At 40.4% G+C, this 21,284-nt stretch overlaps 1 protein-coding gene across 2 annotated transcripts in view; it reads right to left on the bottom strand.

Annotated features, from left to right (window-relative positions):
• Positions 1 to 21,284, bottom strand: part of PPP2R2B (protein phosphatase 2 regulatory subunit Bbeta) — a 416,527-nt gene that overhangs the window by 271,259 nt on the left and 123,984 nt on the right. The window lies entirely within an intron of this gene.

Consider the following 21,284-nt stretch of genomic DNA (forward strand, 5'->3'; position numbering starts at 1 on the left):
CTTGATAAAGTTCAACGGCGAGGCCTGGGGTTCGAAGCCTCAGAGAGGAGAGAATGGGAAGAAGGGCTGCCGTAGCTTAACTGAAGCCTCCTGTGCTAGGACTAGAACGGGGAGCAGGGGCCAGAACTTTTCTGTGACCACCTACGACTTCTCCATTCCAGACGCAGTCAACATCCCCTTCCTACTGTAGGCGTCTATGTCTACGCAGGCAGAGGGATGCAAAAGGGCTGAGTTACGAAGCCAGTCCACATAGTCAATCTGAGAAAGTCCACCTTCCCTAGCCCTGTGCACTTTGTTTTGGACCAAGTGCTGCAGGCCCTCCTGTAGGTCTTGCTTGTGAAGACAACACCGCAGGAACCGCTTACGTTTGCTCCCAGCATGGAAGGGACATGGGAGTCTCTGCTACCCTGAGGAGATTTCAAAGATCCAATTAGTACAAAAAAAAGAGACCCGCCTCCCTACTTCACGTAGGAGGAAAATGCAGAATTCCCCCCCCCAACCATGTTTCCCCATATTGCAAATTCGGTATTTGAAACAAAACTTGATCGCTACTGTTACGAAACCAATAAAACCATTTATGAAGCTACCCAACTCCCTAAAAAGCCAAATTGGAAAAGACATTTCCCCATTTTCCTCTTGTAGAAGGTATTCATTTCAGTGGGTGTCACTGCAGGGAGAGACATCAGCGGACGTCTTGCTCAGTTAAGCTCCACAAGTTGAGCTAGATGAGCCCAGAGGGACCTGGGAGTTAATTATATACATACAATGCTTCGGCTAACACGATTTAGAAAGTATTTGAAGTTCAAAAAAAATGGAAAACAAGTTTTTAGCAGGTTGGGAATTGCAATCAGATTTCCACAAAGAGTGGATGCTTCCGGCAGATGGAAAATGGAATTATCCCCCATCTCCAAAAAGCGAGAGGGAGAAGAGAGTAGAACTAGTCTTCGATATAATTTTTAAGGGAAGTTCAGCTTATAACAGATTCCATTTGATTGTCATTTGGTGGTTAAGTCTTAACATAACTTGTTTGACTATTCGTTCAAATTTCACCAATGGAATTCCAGTGACAAATGTAATCCACTCGGCATCAGTTCACAGCTGGTTCTTCCACATGATGAGCTGTATCCATCACCAAGTCTCCAGTGGTCAGCTCATCTGTAGTTACACAGTTCAGCTTCCCTTGCTGTTAAGCATAATGGGGAAGGGGCGGGCCGAGGGGAAAAAAGCTAAGTTCCTCTCCAAGTGGTAAGAAGACATTTTGCTTTCCGTTGAAATGACCTTAACTTGTGACAGGAGACCTTGGGATAGTATTTGGAAATCCTCCCTTTATCTTCCTGGAATGTGGGCTAGATTGGCACAGAGCTGTATGATGAAGTGGGTAGGCCCAGGCTCATGGGCCAGGCTGTGCTTGAGGAATTTTCCACCGTAACCAATAGGAGAAAGGTCCCCTCCATAGATTAAGTTTCTGGGATTTACTGAATTTTCCCTTTCACATTTCCTGCAGCATCCCCCCTGCATTTATTCAATGGTACAGGCAACACAGATACATCATGGGTAAGGAGATTGCAAAGTTTCAACTTTGTGGACCGCTCTTTTCTACTGTGAGCAATGGGGAACTAGGCCCTGCACCAAAACCAAGAAAAATAAGGCTGTTGGCTTTGTGCTTGAACACAATGACGTGTAGGAAAGGAGGTCAAGGGTTGAAAGAACCCTGTGCAATTCTGTAGTGGTAAGAGGACCATATAGACCATTTCTCAGAAGACCTGCCGACCTTCTTTCTATGCCTCAACACGTCAAGTTCTTTCCAAAAGCATTTGAAATGTATACATGTCAACCTATGCTCTTTCCTCATGTTCTTGGCATTCTTCAGCATCTCAGCTCAACTGTCCCTACTTCCCTGAGTCATTACCTGACCATACCACAGTCTCTTCCTCTAGAATTTTCTGCGTCTACATCTTTTTTTTTTTTTTTTGGTCTTCTCCATGGCTCACTGCATTTTGTAATAGTTGTTTCCATATCATTATCAACCATCCCTACTCTATCTCTGATATTAAATGTCTGGCACTTAGTGGGTGCTCAATTATCTTTGCTGGATAGAGGTAAATATTTCTTCAATGAATGAATACATTACTGAATTTCTTCAGTACAACAAATATTTGTAATATTTAGGTTTAGTAGTTCAATCCTTATTAAAATTCTTGCAAAAAAAAACAAAAACCACACCCAACAATAAAAACTGTTGTGAGCCAGTAATTTTCTAGTTCCTAAGCTTTATTGCAATTGAAATAATTGTGCTACCCATTCCTGTATGCATATGTACCAAGAATATTTACTGAGCGCTTAAGATGTGCCAAGAATTGTTCTGGGTGCTGGGGATACAGTTAAAACAGAGTCCCTTTAGTCGCAGAACTGAAATTCTATCACCTGATTTTGATAAAATGAGCTTTCTTAGAAATACAACAAAGGCATTATAAATCAACAGACTATAGCGTAATGCTAAATGCTAAGGTTCTGATATCAAGCACAGCTGATTTTCTGACACTTATTACTGTGTCCTTGAGTAAGTTACAAGGTTCCCCTAAGACATTTTTTAAACCTCTAAATTAGGGGGAAGAATACTATCTACTTCATGGAGTTATTGTGTGGATTTAATGAGATAATGTATGGAATAATCCCAGAGAGAAGATACTGCTATTACTTGTTGAATATTTATTATCATCTCCACTCTCAATAATGAACAAATATTAAAGCACCTACTAAGTCAGCCCCTGGGACAGGACTGGAGATTCAGCAACATCTGTGCATAAAAAGAATAGTTTCCGCTGTCATGGGACTTAGTGTCTAATTTACCGGAGTCATAAGCTATAAAAGGGGCAGCAGAAGACACTTTGAAAGGCTGACCAAATCCAGGCTTGTACTTTACACAAAAAAGGCCTATTACAAATACACAGGCTTCTTAAGTTACACAATTCAGAATGATGGCACATAGACACATTCTTTTTTTATCACCCTTGTCATGGCCCCCTCACCCCAGTTAGGTTAGTGCTGCTTACACTGGAACCTTTCAGGTCATCCTTCCAATTAACACATTAAATACCTACAATTTTATTAAAACCTTTGACCTAAGCCAGGCTGGAGATTCTTAATATAGGCTTAGGTGTCAGACGGTCCTGGTTTGTCCCAGCTCAGGCACTTACGAATTTCATGACCTCTGGCAAGCAATTTAACATCTCTGGGCCTCTGTATTTGCAAAATAGAAGAAAATAATAGAAACTACTTGAGAGTGTTGCTGAGTGGCTTCAGAGCAGCCTGTTTTGTGCTAAAATGTCAGTTCTCCCTCCTACCCGTGGCTCATGTACATCTCCACCAGTAGAGAAAGGGAGAGATGCACTACAAAGTGGATCATTTATGTGAACAAAAGTGACTTAGAAACTGGAGTTTTACTACCTATTGATCTGTCCTAATGGCAAACTAGAAACTGGATACATGAAATTTTACCATCCTGCACAAAGCCCTGTAGAAGCCATCAAGTCCTGTGGAATTATGATGACCCTCTCTACGCGCAGACCTGATCACGTTTCTCTATTGTGGAATCCTCTGAAATCCCTCTCTAGGATCACTAAGCACTGAAGGCACAACTGTCTCTGAGGTGGTTTATGTGTTGACTGCTCAGTGGGTAAGCTCTTGAGTTTCCAGCAAGGTTCGCCATTCCTTTTTGTGCATGCTCCTAGAACATGTAATACACGACACGAGTGAACTTTTAAAATGGAATTTAACCTGGGAAAAGAAAACAAAACATCTTGCTCCTAAAATGTTGTATTAAATCCAGATTCTGCATTCTTAATGGATTTCACAGAGTAAAATTTTCCTTCAGTTATCCAAGTACAGTAATTTATGCAAAGAAACAGCGGCACACTGGGGCTGCTACTTATCGGAGAGCCGAATGTGCGGATTATACACATCTATTTCCAGCTCTGCTGTGAGGGACATCATGTTGGTAGCTTAAAATCTGAAATCTGCTATGGTGGGTTATTTATACCATGGAAATTTTTTAAAAACCCTATATAAATCAGGGCTTTTGGGATTTCTGTTTGCTTTGAGAGCCGATTGTTAAACATTTAGCAGCACACCAGTAGAAATGCAATACTTTCTGCTGTATCTTCCTGCTCATCCCTGTAATCTACGCAAAGTTCCTTCCAATTCTCAACGCTAAATCTCCCAAACTGTGTCAAATTCCAGAGCATCCCACTATCCGACCAAACTTGAGCCATAATGCTAAAGGACTCTTAAAATCCTACCTTTACCATAAAGCTTTCCCATATCCATCAGAGGAAACCCTATGCCTTTGTTTGATCCCTTCCAGGCTGGATATGCTATTGCCATGGTAGACCTGGAAGAGACTTGCCCCATAAGGGACCTGACAACATAAGGAATGTCAGGTGCATGCCCATTCTCCATGAATCATCCCTTTCTACTGTTCAAGCTCCACTGTCTCCTTACTTTTGCTCTGGATTTGCCTAAATGCAAAACAAAGACATCCACTCTGCCTGATTTCATTGATAGCTCTTCAACATGTCTTGTTAGGATATTGATACAATGGGGGAAGAGGAACAAAAATCCAAGAGTCCAGATCTGAGAGCCTAAGAGAAAATATCCTCTTATACCTTTTCTCATTCAGTGGTTTTAGAGTTAAATTTAGGCTGTCTTACTCAAGATATTTTTAATTGGCAGTATATTTATTTGGTATAAGGTGAGGATTTACAAAATCCCTTCCATAATACTCAAGGGGTACTATCCAGTTCCTGATGACATTTCTCAAAATAAAATTTCATATAATTTAAACGAGAATATATATTGGGAAATATCTTTCAAATTTCTTTAAGAGGCACCAAGCAATAACACTTTACAGAATATATCCTAAGAAAATCATCATAGATGTGGGCAAAAATTTAGCCATAAGGTTATTTCTCAGAGCATTGTTTAGAATCATGAAAAACTGGAAACAACCCAAATGTCCAACAGAATTGGCTAGGCAAATTATGGTAAATACAAACAATGGGAAAGTATTGAGCCATTGATAAAATATTAGCAGCCAACACTTGTTGAGCATATATTATGTACCAGGTTCTGTGCAAAGGGTTTTGCTAGCATTATCTCATTTAATTCTAACAGCAGCCCTTAAAAGGAAAGTGCTATTATTATCTCCATTTTACCGAGGGTAATAGAGGTAAATAATATACCCAAGGTCAAACAAAAAGGAGCCCGGCACTGCGTACCCACGTGTGTGTGCGCGCGCGTGCGCGCATGTTGGGGTGGGTTGAGGCCACTCTATTGAAAGCATGCACTACTAGATTCTGATTTGCCTCTCTTAGAAATGAATAATAGCCTCTCAGTGGAAAACCACTTACCACTGTGTTGGTGAGATTGTGGCAAAATTGGAAACTTCACACACTGCTTGTGGGCTTGTATAATGGTGCAGCCACAAATAGTTTGACAGTTCCTCAAAATGTTAAACAGCGCATATGACCCAGCAGTTTCTCTTCTAGGTATATGCCCAATAGAATTGAAAACCCATCTTCACGCCAAGACCTTTATGTGAATATTCATGAGGGTGGCATTATTCAGAATAGCCCCAAAGTGGAAGCAACCCAAATGTTCATCAGGTAATAAATGGATAAAATGTGATATATCCATACAATGGATTATCGTTCAGCTATAAAAAAGACATACTGATACATGCTACAACATGAATCAACCTTGAAAACATGCTAAGTGAAAGAAGCCAGTCACAAAAGACCACATATTGTATCACTACATATTAATGTGATTCCATTCGTGTAAAATGTTCAGAATGGGCAAATCCATAGAGACAGAAAGTAGATTAGTTTGCCAGGGGCTGGGTGGGGGAATGGGAGTGAATGCTTATGGATTTGAGGGTTTCTTTCTAGGGTGACGAAAAAGTTCTAAATTAGGTAAGGGTAACAGTTCCACAACTCTGAATATACTAACATCACTGAACTGCATACTTTTAAAAAGTGATTGTTTATGGTATAGGATCTCAATAAAGCTGTTATTAAGGATTAAAAAATCTCTACTATCAAAAGCCATTTCTTACTTCTTGGAGTAGGACATGTCCTTCAGGCTAATATGAGTACAGAAAAAATGTAAGGGTATGTAATGACAAGGATAGATATTCATATTATTTAAAAAAGTCAAAAAACAATATAGACTGGTTTCCCCTTTCTCAGTTAAAAAAAAGTGTGTGTGTCAAATCAATATATAGAAATACTGTGCAGTGGTTATATGTGGTTATCGTTGTTCATATTTTTGTCAAAGAAAATTTAGAACATGTATTATTTTTGTAGTAAGAATATTTTTAAAGTATTTTTAAAGGGGGGGGGAGGGGCAGAGGGAGAGGGAGAGAGAGAGAATCTTCAGCAGGCTCCATGCCCAGTGCAGAGCCTGATGCAGGGCTCGACCTCACAACCCCAAGATCATGACCTGAGTTGAAATCAAGAGTTGGACGCTTCACCGACTGAGTCATCCAGGTGCCCCTAAAGTTTTTTTTTTTTTTTTTTAATGTTATGAAACACTTTTTTGGATGAAACCTTATATTGGAAAGGTTAAAAGTCATTTTCTGCACATGAAGAAAGTGGGTCACGATATAAATGTACATGCTACCAAAGGCACAGAACAACTCTGTCGAATAGAAACGTAATGCAGGCCACATTTGTAAAATCTTTAAGCTGCTACATTAGCAAGTGAAAAGAAGCAGATGAAATAATTTTAATAATATTTTTAAAATGTTTTAGAAAGTTTTGGGAAAAAGAAAATATTTTCTTTAATCTATCAAAAATATTATGATTTCAACATATAATCAATATAAAATTATTACTGGTCTATTTATACTCTTTTTTTTTTTTTTATCCCCCGTCTCTGAAATCTGCTGCGTATTTTACACGTACGGTACCTCTCCGAACTAGCCACATTTCTAGGGCTCAATAACCCCATGTGTCTAGTGGCTGCAGCACAGGTATAGAGGAATTTTCCCAAAAAGTTTATTCCATTTGGGGCGCCTGGGTGGCTCAGTCAGTTAAGCGTCTGCCTTCAGCTCAGGCCATGGTCCCAGGGTCCTGTGATCTGGCCCCACATTGGGCTCTCTGCTCAACGGGGAACCTACTTCACCCTCTCCCTCTACCCCTCCCTGGCTCAGGCTCGCTCACTCTCTCTCTCAAATAAATAAAGAAAATCTTTTAAAAAAACCTTATTCCATTCACAAAATGGGTTTTATTATATTTTTTCAAAGAGAAATTTTTATCTACTAAGGACTTGAACAAGATTGTCATGCTAAAACCAAACTAAGCAACATTAATACAGCGGACCTCACAACTATGGTAAAGTAATACGAACTGAATATGAAAAAAATATAGACACATGCACATATATATACATATATATTAAATGTAATAGTACAATTGAACTCAATCTGCATTTTCCCCTAAAACCAGTAAGCTGGATTAATAGAGGAAAAAAAGAACCCGATTCTGAAAGTGCTAAAATGACACCACATAACAATGTATAATAGCAAGAAAGGTGTAACTCAGTACAGTTATCACTCTTATAGGCCAACTGTTTAGTTCAAGCCTATGGCTTCAATGGCTTCAATTCCAGCTAGGAGAAGAAGCCACACTGCCAGATGTCACTGCCAAAAAAAGGATTTCCACAGCTGGGTATCTGCACTCTCCTCAGGCCACTAAAGGTGGAGAAATTTAAAGATACAGTGATAGGAATCTGGCTGAGAATGATTCGGTCTTTTAGACTGAATTAGAGACTAGAATTTTGTGGCCACATGGTCAACAGATTAATTTCTGAAAATTGCTAAATTAGATATACCATTGCCCCTCGCACACACGTGTGCACAGTTTTGTGTGTGCAGCCCAGCACTTCCTCCTTCCTAACGCACTGTCCTCACTGAATCCCCGGGCACCACTCTCTCCCGATCCTTCTCCGGGGCATGTGCTGGCTCCTCCTCACTGCTTGATGTCTAAATGTACACACACCCCAGAGGTCTAAGGTCTTGAATTTCTCTCTCCACAGTCCCATCCCAGGGCGACCTTACTCGGTCTCACGGCTTGCCTCTCACGCGATGACTAAGCCCCACACTTGGATTTTGAGTGCCAATCTCTCCTCTGACCTCCACACTAGTATCACTCACAGCAGACGTGGCATTACACCAGGTATCTACAAGGAACCTCAATCCCTAGTGCCCCCCCGTACCTGCTCCCCCTTCCTGTTGCTTGGTTCTCTCATTTCCCACATCCTTCCAGTCCATCAGCAACGCTTGCCAGCTCTAATCTCAAAATACATCCAGAGCCCACCACTTCTCACCACCTCCGCGGCTGCTACCAAGTGCCAACTACCATCTCCCATCACCATGGCTGTTTCGAGACTCTAAGCAGCCTGTGATCCCTCCTTCGCCCCCTACAGAATGGTTTCTATGCAGCAGGCAGAATGGTCCTTTTAAATGCAAATCACTTCATGTCACTTTTCGGCTCAAAGCCCTTTATTGGCTTCCTACACGTTCAGAGTAAAACTTTCTTAAAATGCCGGGAAGATTTGGCTCCAGCTATAGATCTATCCTTTTTTCTTTTTTTTCCTGCTCCTTACCTGAAGCACCAACAACTCTTGTTTCAACTGCCTTCCCTACGTCTCCCACGTAGACACAGTGGCATCCTTGCTGTTTGCCAAACACACCAGGAAGAGCACTCCCATCCCAGGACCTCCGCGTTTGCTGTTCCCTCGGTCCTGAGTGCCTTCCCTCAGACAACAGCAGAGCTCCGTGCTTGACTTCATTCTGGTGTCAACTGCAGGACCATTTTTGTGAGATACCTTCTCTCACCATAGAAAATAAAATAAAACAGCACCTCCCTCCCAGCACTCTCTCTCCCTGCACTGTTGCCTGACAGTACCTATTTATTTGGCTTTGGTTCTTATGTCAGTAGAACCTAATTTCCAGGGAGACAGGAATGTTTTTGTCCCTTGCTTTCTATCTGGCACCTATAACAGTGCCTGGCACAGATTGGTTACTCTAAAGACTTTTTGAAAGAATGAAAGAGTCAATGTGTGTTCGCTTAATAATGAAGATCTATCAGGAAGGAATCTTAAGGAACACTAAATCTAGGATGCTTATACGGTAAAAAATTTGGCCTTGCCCAAAGAGAGGCCTGGCTTTTGCCCTAGGCTTCCGGGAAGTAACATGTGTCAGACCTGATAGCAACGTCTTTGTTTAGGTGGGGGTGGCCACATTCAACAGTTTAACTGCAGGGACTGGCCACACCAGAAAGACCATGGGATTTAGGGTGGAAGATTTGGGTCATGAACTATCGGTTGACCTGGTGATGGAGTTCAACTGTATGGGCAAGTAATTAATCAACCAAGCATGCTTATGTAATTGAACTCCAATAAAAACTCTGAACACTAGGCTTAGTTAAGCTTCCCTGATTAGCAGTACTCTATACGTGTTATCATACATCAATGGAGGGAGGTTAATGTGTCTTGAAGACAAATTCTGAGTTTGGAACCCTACCTGACTCTGCCCTGTGTCTCTTCCTTTGGCTGCTTTTTTTTTTTTTTTAAAGATTTATTTATTTATATGAGAGAGAGCAGGGGTAGGGAGGGGCGAAGGGAGAGAGAATCTCAAGCACACTCCCCCCGCCCCCCTCCCTGATGCCAGGGCTCAATCTCACGACCCTGAGATTATGATCTGAGCCAAAATCAAGAGGCAGACACTTAACTGACTAAACTACCCAGTTGCCCCTCCTTTGGCTACTTTTAACCTGTATCCTTTCCCTGTAATAAACTGCAACCAAAATATAATAGCTTTCTGTGATTCTGTGAATCCTAGCAAATTATTGAAATGGAGGGTAGTTTTGGAAACCCCCCAAATTTGCAGTTGATGTCAGAAGTGAGGACAGTCTTGGGAACTCTGCTCTTAAACTTTTTAGTTTGGCTAACTCTAGGTAAGTCTAAGTACATACCAAACAAGTCTCTTACTAAAGACTGCTTCCAGATCATCAGGTCTAGCCTACCATTTCGCTGAAGAGAAAACTGGATCCTAGTGCAAAGAACTGACTTGCCCAGGGCGCCTGGGTGGCTCAGTTGGTTAAGCGACTGCCTTCGGCTCAGGTCATGATCCTGGAGTCCCGGGATCGAGTCCCACATCGGGCTCCCTGCTCGGCGGGGAGTCTGCTTCTCCCTCTGACCCTACCCCCTCTCATGTGCTTGCTCTCTCTCACTCTCGCTCTCTCAAATAAATAAATAAAATCTTTAAAAAAAAAAAAAAAAAAAAAGAACTGACTTGCCCAGATCCCCCAGCAACAGACCGCGAGCATGGACCCTGGTGTCCTGGCTTCCATGCTCACCCCTCTACAGTGACTCTCCTCTGCTTTTCTCCTCAACATACAGCTTTTTCTTAAGAGAGTAAACAGAAAGTTGTTGGAAATTAAGCTGGCTTCACTCCCCAGAACTCTGAGGTCACTATCAAGGGCAGAAATTACTACTACTGTCTTCCAAAAGTCATAGGGCCAGCCCTGAACAAAACTGAAGTTAACAGAGGGCACCTGGGTGGCTCAGTCAGTTAAGTGTCTGCCTTCGGCTCAGGTCAAGATCCCAGGGGCCTGGGATCGAGCCCCGCATCGGGCTCTCTGCTCAGCGGGGAGTCTGCTTCTCCCTCTCCTTTTCCCTCTCCCTCTGCCTGCCACCCCTCCCCTGCTTGTGTTCTCTCTGTCAAATAAATAAAATCTTAAAACAAACAAAAAACTGAAGTAACTGAGCTCCACGCTCTTCTTCATCCTCATCATCTCCCTTTTTCTGCCCTGAGATGAGCCAGGTGGAGCTGCAGGAGGGGCTGCATCAATCCTCCTGATCCTCAGCTGCCCAAGTCTGGGAAGGAAGCCTTTATGCTCAGTAGAATCAGCACAAATTCCCCTCTGTCTACACTACCACATTCTGCCATTTTCCCCTTCTTTGGAAAAAAACTTCTAAGTATAGGCATTTGGGGAAGCTACAGGACATATCACATGATAAACTTAGCTCATCATGTGGGAAAACATTCTGATAAGTTCAAAGTGTTATGCAGATGAGGTTAATACCCGAGTCATTACTATACTAGTAAGATAAGACAAAGAAGCTGAATTTCAAAGCCAGATGGACCGTGAACCTATAAACCAATCTGTATATATTTTAAAGCTCAATAAATATTTATGGAATAAATACAGAGTGAAAATAATTATATTAAACATGTCTCAAATAGAGACCTCTGTAATTTCCATTTGGCATCTGACAGGGCTATAAAGGGTGAACAAAGTATGATAAAAAAAGTTTACGAATTTACATCTGAAAAGGAGCCATAGGCCCTGAGCAGTGACTTTAACATTTTAGGGTCACAGATCCTTTTGAGAATTTGATGAAGGTTTGGACTCTCTCCCCAGAAAAAAAGCATAGTTTAGAGCACTTTCTGCTTCCAAATGCTGACTCACTGTGTCTATTTCATGCACAGGAAAAGGAAGGGGGAAAAAAACCTGGGACCAAAGAAAGGTCCAAAATTAAATACAAGTTTAGAATTACAGTGCCATCACCTCCCATACATATTTTTATATGGAGAATAATAATAGCTCTCACATATATAGCACTTAATAGTAATGCTGTAAGGCCAGATGCGAGACTCCTTTCTAAGCTGGGTCAGCAAAGTGGTCAAATGGTCAAATGCACGACTTTTGAAAACAGACTGCTTAAATTCAAATCCTGGCTCTGATATTTCCTAATAGTATAATCTTGGGCAACTTACTTAATCACTCTGTCCTTCGAATTTCATTTGCAAAATAGTAATCATAATAGTATCTACTTCATAAGGTTGTTATAAATGTTAAATGGGTTAATATATAGAAAACATTTAAAACAATCCACAGCCCATCACACACACCCAATCAGTGTAACTTGGTATGAGGCACCGCATACTGTCATAATTATATGCTCCGTTGCTGTCCACATGGATGCCAGGTTTATTCACTTTTCCAGTTCTCGTTCTTGAACTGTTCTGGCAGCTCTGCTTCTTCTCCTCCAGCCCCACGCCTTTCTTAGGCGAACTCAAAGCCAAGGTTTCATTACAAGGGAGTATCAAACCATTTATGTCAGTGGCTCATCATGGAAGTATATGTTCATTCAACAGCAAACATTTTCTACCTGCCTACTATGTGCTTAGCACCGGCCTTCTTAGGTATTGGGAAGGAACTCACAACTTGATTGTAGAGATAAATGTTGAAATTCATGGGCAAGTAAGAGACTCATCAAGTGTTGGCTAACAACAATGTAAGAATTTAGAGACACCCAGCTGAGTGAGAACTGCCCCCAAATGTAAAATGGACAATTAAAACACCTGTGCTGAGGTCTAAAGGAGGACTAGCTACATAATTTGTGGGGCCCAATCCAAAATAAAAACATGGAGTACTTTGTTGAAAAAGTATTAGGGGTTTCAAGACTGACAGCAGAGCACTAATCCAAGCGTGGGGCTCTGTGCACCTGTGCCTGTCACATGGCCTTGGAGCTGGCCCTGCCCTGAAAGATGGGGCGGGGCGGGGGGGGGGGGGGAGACTCACAGAGAGATTCCAGCCTGTAGCAAATTGGCACTTCCTGTATGTCATGTGCATTTCTGCCTCTGTGTTTTTTCTTATATTCCTCCTCTTAACTAAAAAGATTTGCTTATTTTTCAACCTATGCAAACGCTACATATCCTTCAAACCGTAGCTCTCAAGTCTTAGCTTAGAGGGAACATGATAGAATGCAGAGCCCTGGGGTTGCAGTGAGAAGAGCTGAGGCCATGTCTGCCTTTCACCAGCTCTGGAACTGTGGCAAAGCCTCTCCTCTGATACTTGCCTGGGGAAACTGATTTTAAAATTCTCTTACAGGATGATGGGAGGATCAGAAGACATCACCAATACAGAAGATTTTTGGAATAAGAATCTCTCATGTTTATCAAGAGCTTCATAACTTTTTTGATAAAGTCTAATTTAGCTTGTACAAACAAGAAGTCGTGCTTGCTGTAAGTGAACACACACACACGCACACACACGTGTGTGTGCAAGCACATGTGTGTCCCTTCCACTGCTGCCTCCTATTGAATGTGTGATCTTATTCTCTATTTAACTTCTTAAGGTCATCAAGCATTTAGACTTTACCCCTTCCAATCCATCCTCCTCACTAAGTGAGCATGATCTTTATAACTCATCAATCTGATCCTCTCATTGTTCTAAACCCTTGTATGGTTCCCTATTCCAAAACCCAACGGCACCAAACTATGGGTGTCTTTTGAGGTGTTAATCAGTGTTCTGGGAAAAGAGGTGTGGAATTTGAGGAAAAATAAAATCATGATGTATGCCTCTTTTGTACATTTACCATGCACGTTGAAAAGCTCTGAGAAGTCCTGTAATTAGGAAGTTAATTTAACTTTGTTTAAACTAGAATTTTCCATATTGACAATATTAACATCCTACCAGAAAGTATTCGGTAGTAAAACTTTGGCTAATGCTGGTCTGTAGGATGATGAACAAACTCTTCAGTTTGATTTATGGAGCTTCCATAATCCCTAAATTCCTAGTTCATTTATTGCCATCCCCTTTCCAAGTCCTATGCTCCAGGAGCAGTGGGCCATTTCCAGTTTCTTTGAGCTCTGTGTCTGCTGTGCTCTCTGCCAAGAACACATCCGCCACTCATTCCTCCATTTACGCCCTGGTGATCTGTTACTCAATAGGGCCCAGCTCAATTGCCCTATAATGTCTTCTCTGACATTCTTGGTAACTACATTGTCTCCTAATTTCAGTGGTTAACTGCTTCTATGGAATTTTACACACAAAAATAATTGCTGATGTTTACTGAACATCTTAGTGTCATGTGGGTAATCCTACAAGAAGATTAAAATATGCCTACTTTACTGATAAGAAATAACACAGATTAAGAAACTCACTCATTTTTCTGTGTTTTCTATCTTTTGAGTGGTACCCACTGCCCACCTAGTTGTCCAAACCAGAAACCCAAAAGACATTTTTAACACCTTTCCCTCTACCTTACATCTAGTCAGATGCCAATTCTTACAAATTCCAGCTCCCTGGAAGCCATGAATTCTGTCCCCATCTATCCATTCGTATTACCACTAGTTTAAGTCAGGCCATTACCTCCCAGCAATTCCTGCAGTAACTCCCTAGTAAATCCTCCATTCTCCATGTTGATACAAGTACCCTCATCCTAAAGTTCTGATTATGCCAACTACCCTGCTTAAAGTCCTTGAGTGGCTTCCCCTGACTCTTAGAGGGAAAAAATCCAAGACCTTTAACATCGCTTAAAAGACCCTTTAGGGACTGGCTACCGCCTACTTCTCCACCTTCATTTCATCCAATCAGGATCTCACAGTCTACACTGGAAGGTCCAGTGAGCGTCTCAAAGTCACCCGGCCTTTCCAAGCATTCCTTTGCCTCTGGACCTTTGAACACAGTTTTTCTTCTTGAAATTACCTTCCTTCTCATCCTTGCCTTGTACTCCATAAGCTTCCTAAATATAGACCGAGGTTCGTGCTCTTCCTCTGTGACCTCATAGCACCTGGGCATCATCCTCTTTTTTTCTGTGAGATCTTTGGGACCAGGGGCTGTGGATTTACTGTTGTATCTGTACCTAATGCAGGGCCTGCCACAGAGTAATGCCGTGAAATAATCATTTGTTGAATGCCTGAATGAATCAAAGAATAGATAAATGGATGAATGCAAGCAAAACTAAAAGGGCAGCTTGGAGTATTAAAAGAGAAGGGATTTAGAGCTTGATTGCACCTCTCTGCTTGCCTTTGTCCTCCACATCAAAATTCATTGTCCTTTCAACTCCCCACAAGCACCTTTTCACTCCAACTGCAGGGTCTTTGCGTTTGCCGGGAATGTTCTTTCCCTTTCCACCCATAGTTAATGCTCCTTATCCTTCACATTTCAGATTAGTCATCCTTTCCACAGGGAAGGATTCTTGCCAAATGTAGACCAAGTCAGCCCCTCTATTATGTCAGCCTCATGGCACTCTGTGTCTTTGCCTCCATCCGTCTCACTGCAGTGTATTTCTATATCTATGTCTATGATGGTTCATTTAGTGACTGCTTTGGGGCGCCTGGGTGGCTCAGTGGTTAAGCGTCTGCCTTTGGCTCGGGTCAGGATCCCAGGGTCCTGGGATCGAGCCCCGCATGGGGCTCTCTGCTTGGCGGGAAGCCTGCTTCTCCCTCTCCCCCTCCCTCTGCTTGTGTTCCCTCTCTCACTGTGTCTCTCTCTGTCAAATAAATAAAAAAAAAGAAAAGAAAAGAAATGATAGTTTATTAAATGAAAGACTAGAACTGATTTTCTTTCTCCATTTTATAAGTAGCTATTAACTACTATGCTTGAAGTGAATAAATTCATTCCTACAAATTTAGCAACATTTGTGTAAGTCCACACCAACTTGTAATGTTTTTATATGTTTATAACTTCCCTTGAAACAAATGTGAATATTATCAGAAGAATCTGACCTCTGCTGGATCCTGGACTCTACCTTGTTAGGCAAATAAGGAACTGCAAGTCAATTTCTCACAAGAAAGGACAAAAGCTCTAACTCACAGATTTTACAATGTGCACAGAATTGGGAGTCGTCAAAACCCGCCATGTCATAGATTAGCCAGTGATTCTCCAGCAAGTAATTATTAAAATGGCAAAACAAATAATCTTTTGGAGTCACTACTCTTTGTCAATTCATTGGGTATAAACAGTACTGACTAGGTGGCAACCTGGCTCAGTTTTCTAATATATTCAGGGCTGAGCAAAATGAAATGAGCTTAAACAAAGGCAGAGGGCCTGAGAGAGACATAAAAGAAAGCTAAGTCTATGGCTTGGGGAGTTCCACAAACTTGGATGTGTCCATGAAATGCTCTTTGACCATATTTTAAAGAAGATGGTAAGCAATTACATTATAAAGGCTGTTTACGTCATGATCAAATCACCTGCCATTGACGGGTGCTCACCACCTGCCAGGTATTGGGCTATGTCTTTATGTACACATTACTTCTCTCTCTCTCTTGTCCACCCCACAAGGGAAGTATCATTACTGCCATTTATCATTGAGACAACTGAAAGTCAGAGATGTTATCTTATGGCAAGCAGAATGGGGCAGATCTGGGATTTGAACCCAGTTTTACTTGACTCTAACTACTCCATAATGGTTTCATTTACGTTTTCCCATGGAAATCTCTGTTTACGGTCTTTTATCCAGTAAGTACATACTTAATATTTCTCAAAAAAATGGGAAGCTATAGTCCCCATAATTTTTTGAAAAGAACACCTAAACAGTTACCAGAATGATTTTTCTCTCAAAAGATGTGTTCAGTTTGAAGTGTCCTATAATGGTGAGAGTTTATGAAACTATAAAGAAATCCTTGGATTTTTTTTATTGTTGAAAAAAATCTAAGTCCTTTTCTGTGTTTTTTGGTGATTCACTTCTCTATTACCCAGAACATTATACACCTATCCATTGAGTACTGAATACTCCAGATTTAAAGGCATAAGGGGGATTTAATACCTGAAAACAGAGAAACTTGGTATAATTGGGGAAAAACAGAGGCTCAAACTGTCAAAGAAGAAAGCTTTTCTACTTTAAAACAAAGCTGTAGGGGGCATCTGGGTGGCTCAGTCAGTTAAACATCTGATTCTTGATCTCAGGATCGTGAGGTCAAGCCCTGTATGACTACTTAAAAAAATATTAAATAAATAAATAAATGTTGCAGGATGTAGAGGTAGACCCTCTGAGAAAGGCTGGCTTTGTCTCTTAAGAAGGTGATGGTCTTCCTTGATTTAGGAAAAGCAGAAAAAGAAAGTTAAGCGTAATAGTGAACTGAATATACATTTATCATCTCTTTTTCCCAAGATCTCTTTTAAATGACAGTAAGGGAGCAAAGCAGATGTGACCTCACAACAATGAAGAGAGTATAGGGTGGGGGTCATTAAGTGGACTATGGATTTCATGTTTCTGTGAGAAGAAAAGTAGATAGAAGGATAGTGATGATGAAGGGGAGAGGTTACATGAGGCAAGATAGAGCACTTATCTACCTTGCAGAAACCTGGAGAGGTTCGGGACTTAGAAATACCAAAAAGGATATAAGATGAGGACCAAAAAATGGAGGGGATGCTAAAATAAAATCCATAGAAAAATCGATTCATCTGCTCTTCATCCCCACTGTTTAATTCCTCTATCTTCTTCACCCTGGAAGGATACAATAGAAAATTCTTCCCTTTGAAAAAAATTTAAATATTTTGGGATATACTAAGGTGGTGAGTTTGGGAATTGGGTGTCCAAAGTGAAATGTTCTACATTCTGGCATTTAGAGATCCCCAAATGCAAGATCATTTCCCTGCCTGCTCACTCTACTATGAAAGCACTCAGTGATAAATCCTATTCATGTTCATTGAACTGTTCTATTGATTCATTCTCACATATGACAAGGCAATGTAAGATCACCTAGATGATTGAGTAAAACATACAATATTTAAAAAATCAAGGAAAAAAATAGATACTGGTGGACACAGATATACTACTAGGAATATAAATAAATAAATACTAATTAGCACATGCAGAAATACTAAAAAAGAGAATAAATGAACAAATCAAGAAGATGCTATGAAAAAGCAACAAGTAGAATATAAGGAAAAAACCCATGAAATGAAAAAAAATATGGCTAATTTGGTTTTAAATCATTGAAAGGCTAAAAGTCAAAGAACAGAATAGAATGCCCAGAAATAAACCCATGCATATATGGTCAACTAACTTTTGACAAAGGTGACAAGAAACACAGTGGGGAGAGGATAGTCTTTTCAATAAAAGGCACTGGGAAAACTGAACAGCAACATGCAAAAGAATGAAATTGGATCCCCATCTTACGCCCCACACAAAAATCAACTCAAAATGGATTAAAGACCTAAACTTAAGACCTGAAACCATAAAACTCTTAGAAGAAACATAAGGGAAAAGTCTTTAACACTGATCTTGACAATGATTTTTTGGATATAACACTAAAGCACAAAAATGAACAAGTGGGATTATGTCAAACTAAAAAGTTTCTACATAGCAAAAGAGAACATGAAAAGGCAACCTATGGAATGAAAGAATGTTTGCAAATAATATATCTGAAAAAGGGTTTATATCTAAAAAATATAAGGAACTCCTATAACTCAATGGCAAAATTAACAAATAACCCAACCAAAACTGAGCAAAGAACCTGAATGAATATTTTTCCAAGACATACAAATGGTCAACAGGTATATAAAAAGGAACCCAACATCACTAATCAACAGGGAGATGCAAATCAAAACCAAAATGAGCTAACACCTCACACCTGTTAGGATGGCTATTCTCAAAAAGTCAAATGATAACAAGTGTTGATGAGGATGTAGAGAAAAGGGAACCCCTGTGCACTGTTGGAGGGAATGTAAAATTGGTACAGCCATGATGGAAAACAGCATGAAGGGTCCTCAAAAAATTAAAAATAAAACTGCCATATGATCCAGCAATTCCACTGTAATCCAACAACAATAACAAAAGAAATCACTGTCTTTAAGATATATTTGTGTTCCCAGGTTCATTGCAACATTATTTACAGTAGCCAAGATACAGAAACATCCTAGTGTCTGTCAATGGTTAAAGAAAATATGGTATTTTAATGTGTACACACACACACACACACACACAGGAATATTATTCAGCCCTTAAAAAAGAAGGAAATCCTGCCATTTGCAACAACATGGATAAACCTGGAGGACATTATTCTAAGTGAAATAAGACAGACATAGAAAGATAAATACTGGATAATCTCATACATGGAATCTAAAAAAGAAAGAAAGGAAAGGAAAGGAAAAGGAAGGAAGGAAGGGAGGGAGGGAGGGAGGGGAAGAGAAGAGGGGGAAAGGGAAGGAAGGGAAGGGGAAGGAAGGGAGGGAAGGGAAAAATCAAGCTCATAGTAATAAAGAAGAGTGGTTACCTAAAGCTGGGGGATGGGAGAAAGGAGAGATATTGATCAAAGGGTAAAACCTTTCAGTTCCAAGATGAATATGTTCTGGAGACCTAATGAACAGCACTAGGTGGCTATACTATTAGGTGACTATAGTTAATAATTACGAACTGTATACATGAAATTTGCTAACAGTGTAGATCCTAAGTGTTCTCATCACACACACAGTACAAACTATGTGAGATGATGGATATGTTAATTAGTTTGACAATTAATTTGATTGTGGTAATCATTCCACAACGTATACTTATATCAAAACATCTCTTTGTACACCCCCAATACATACAAGTTTTATTTGTCAATCATACCTTAATAAAGCTGGGAGGGGGGGGGAAGTAGGACAAAAAGATAAAGGAAATATTAGAGATAATAAAATTAGGAAATTATTCTATGAAGGCCAACATCCAAATGAAAGAAGTATCAGAAAGCTCCTTTTTGATTAGGAAATCAAAAGGAAAGAAATTATTAAAGCAATACTTGAAGGGAATTTCTCCCAGTTGAAGAACATGAGTCTTTAAGATTGAAGAGACCTATTGGTTATCTATAATGATTATTTTTAAAAGACCCACAACTACATAATTGTTTTGAATTTGCAGAGCACCAAGGATAAAGAGAAGATCTGAAAGTTTCCTGGAAGAAAACAGAGGCTAAATATATGGCCATATCTATCTATCTATCATCTATCTATCTATCTATCTATCTATCTATCTATCTATCTATCTATCTATCATCTATCTATCTATCTATGTAATCTCTACACCCAACATGGGGCTTGAACTCATGACCCCGAGGTCAAGAGCCGCATGCTCTTCTGACTGAGCCAGACAGGCACTCCTATGGCCATAACTTTTAGATGGAAAACTTCTCTTCAACAGCATTGGTCCCTTATAAAAAACAATGAAGCAACAACTTAAAAATTCCAAGAGAGAATGCTTTTCAGATAAGAATTCTATACTATCACTTGAGTGACTGAATGACTGGGAAACCTAAAATTTATTTAGTTATCCCGTTCTTTTGCTAGATACCTTACTAGAAATACCAAGATAACTTTAAGGGTAGTATTATTTTCACAATTCCTAGAAGAGATCTGCTAATAGGTCAACCCAATGAAAAAGTGGCAAAGTCAGAAATTACACCTAAGTCAATCTGCTACTCTTTTTCTAAATATAGCACCAGGCCTTTGTTTTTTTAATTTATTTTTATTATTTTTTTTAAAGTATGTTCCACGCCCAACATGGAGCTCAATGCAGGGCTTGAATTCATAACCCTGAGATCAAGACCTGAGCTGAGATCAAGGGTCAGCCAGTTAACTGATTGAGCCACCCAGGTGCCCCAGCACCAGGCCTTTGAACACACAAAGGCAGACTAGCTGACACGGTGAGGAAGCTAAAGTCATCCATTACTGGGACTTTAGGGCATAGGGTAGGCTGCTGCCACTTGTAAAGGAGCATTATGTCATTGTTAATACCTTGGCAACTTTCAAAGTTTAGTGTTCCAGCTGACAGCATGGGTAAATATGACTGAAGAGATTTCACGGATTGAGGTACACACAATTTTCAAGTCAAATACGATGAAGAAACTCTCGTTAAAGATTGCTGGCTTAATGGTGCTAACTTAAAATACCAAACAAATTCAAACCAAAGCACAGATTTCCCCTACATTTTAATGCTCGCTTTCTATTTCAGCCTATCTCCTGAATCCCGTTTATTCACTCATGAAACAAATATGCATTATATCTGAGGACCTTCCCTAGGCACTATGCCAACGATGATGAATGAAATAGAAAGTCTCTGTCGTCATGAAATGCTGTCTGTGAAGATAATGAAGAAGATTTGGTGAGAGAAAAGAATGCAAGGGGGAGGGAGACTTGCTTGGATGGAAAGATCAGAGAAGGGCTCTGGAGCAGGTAAGATTTCAGCGGATTCAACAGATCCAGCTATGTGAAGAGGTGGTGTGACGGGTGGTGCATTACAAAACAGGGAACAGTAGTGCAAATACCCCAAGGTGGGAAACAGTTTGGGGGGCTCAAGGAACTGAAATATTGGACCAAAGTAATGGAAAGGGAGGATGGACCAAGATGAAACTGGAAAGGTAATTAGAACCATTAACACACTGGGCCTGTAGGCTATTGTAGGAAATTAGAATAAAATCCAAGCTGTGCTGAAAACCCTCTGAA

This window comes from Neomonachus schauinslandi, chromosome 7 (assembly GCF_002201575.2).
Source record: "Neomonachus schauinslandi chromosome 7, ASM220157v2, whole genome shotgun sequence".
Lineage (NCBI taxonomy): Eukaryota > Metazoa > Chordata > Mammalia > Carnivora > Phocidae > Neomonachus > Neomonachus schauinslandi.